Below are 2,500 nucleotides of genomic sequence, written 5' to 3'. Positions count from 1 at the left end.
GCATACATACATACATTCATACATACACACACACACACACACATCACACACACACACAAACACACACACACACACACACACACACACACACACACACACACACACCACACACACACACACACACACACACACACACACACACACACACACACACACACATATATATATATATATATATATATATATATATATATATATATATATATATATGCGTGTGTGAGTGTGTATGTGTGAGTGTGTGTGTACATAAACACACACACACACTCATACCACCCCAACTAATTTCCAGCTAGCTTCACGTGGGCTTCACGTGTCTTCCACGTGAGCTCCACGTTGATTCCAAAACAGCTCTCCCGGCGGGAACCAAAATGTCAGTCATGCTTGACCGTATCTGACCCGTCAGTTCGCCCCGGAGGTCGAACCGCCAAGAATACTGCAAGGCTCCGGCCGCTCAAGCTCCATTCCGGTTCATCGCATCGTGTCTTCACTTATTCGAGTGTACTCTTCCATGTAGAAAGAGTCAAGCCGTACACGCCAATGGCACTGCCCATCCAGTCCAGCATAGGAGGCCCTCGATAACTTGTTACTTTATATATAAATATATATATATACATATATATATACATTTATATATATACATATATATATATATATACGAGTATACACACACACACACACACACACACACACACACACACACACACACACACACAAACACACACACACACACACACACACACACACACACACACACACACACACACACACACACACACACGCACGCACGCACGCACGCACGCACACACGCACGCACACACACATAGAGAGAGAGAGTGAGAGAGAGTCGGTCATGATTCACTGAGTATTACTGACTGGCCTTTTTATATATAATCAAAAGCCTCGGAAACGCGCGGTTCTTTTGAATTGATTTAAGTCATTCTCATTCTTCTTATTTTACTTTTATTTGTGTTTTTGTTTTTATCGTAAGCCATTTGGTGTTTTATCATTTACGTTGATTTAAATGTATTATTCTTAGTGTGAAGACCTCTCTACCATTTCTAGTGTGTAGCGGATGGGTGGGGGGGGGGAGGCTTATCGTCCCTTTATCTACTTTTGCCTTAAAGTATAAATTAGAGGAGAATTAAAATAAATAACTTAAATGTATATAAATGACGCATTAAGATATTAAAAACACCGAAAAAAAAACACAAGGAGTTTATATATCATGAAAAATAAACATATAGACACATCTCATACCTCACTACTAATTGTTGTGATGCACCGACTTCCTTTATCAATTACTGGTACAAAAACAATCCTACGTTAAGCTTTATTAACCCTAAAGAGGTTCGTCGACCCTGGAGATTACCCCGTGAGCAGGTGTCGGGGATGAGTAATAGCTGAGGGTTGCATCTTTGTATATGCGTGGGTGTTTGTGGAAATGATGTGCGGTGTTTATATAATTCACATGGGAACAAAGGAACACAGAAAGAAAAATATGTTTACTCGTACACACACACGAACACACATACTCACGCATACACACACAAACACACGCACACACACACACACACACACACACACACACACACACACACACACACTCACACACACACACACACACACACACAAACGCACATACAAACACACACACACAAACACACACACACACACACAAACGCACATACAAACACACACACTCACACATACACACACAAACACACACACACACACACACACACACACACACACACACACACACACACACACACACACACACACACACACTCACGCAAACACACAAACACACGCACGCACATACACAAACACAGATACAATATAAAGCAGCAATATCCACAAACGCCATTGGTGAGTACACAAATTCTCCCAACCGCCGACAGACTCCTGCCTCGCCGGAGGTCCAGGACCGCGCCAGTTGCAGACGCGAAACCGTTCCCATGTTATCAGGTCGTGGTCCGGCCTGGCACCTCCTGACACAGTCGGTGCTGATGTCCACGCTATTTTCCCACGCCATACGCATGTCTGAGGGCGTTCTGCTGGTTCAAGGGCGTCTCTGGGCCGCCCGACCAGGAAGCGCCCTCCAACGGCGTAAACAGAACCAAAGGTGTAAATAACAGGAAAAAATTAACGTAAAACTTGCGGAAAAAAATCATTAGTTTCCTCGTTATCTGGGCATGTTTCTGTGGCGACGATCTTGTAATATTTATATATATTAAAAAAGGAGTATATTGATAAAGGTAAGAAGTGAGAGTTAATATACTCAGAAATGATAACGGTAGAAGATAACGAGTAATTAGACATTTGAAATACTAATGAATGCACTTATTTAGATATAATTAACATAAAGTATGAAAATGACTGAAAGTATAGGTCGGGTACGTATGGAATTCGAATAGTCGCAATAAAAATATTATGCGTCTTAAATTGAGGAAAAAAGGCTTATTAATAGCTAGCCTCAAAGTGTGGGAGAAATCCTCAA

The sequence above is a fragment of the Penaeus chinensis genome, chromosome 33 (assembly GCF_019202785.1).
Source record: "Penaeus chinensis breed Huanghai No. 1 chromosome 33, ASM1920278v2, whole genome shotgun sequence".
Taxonomy (NCBI): Eukaryota; Metazoa; Arthropoda; class Malacostraca; order Decapoda; family Penaeidae; genus Penaeus; species Penaeus chinensis.
This window is presented reverse-complemented; position numbering follows the sequence as displayed.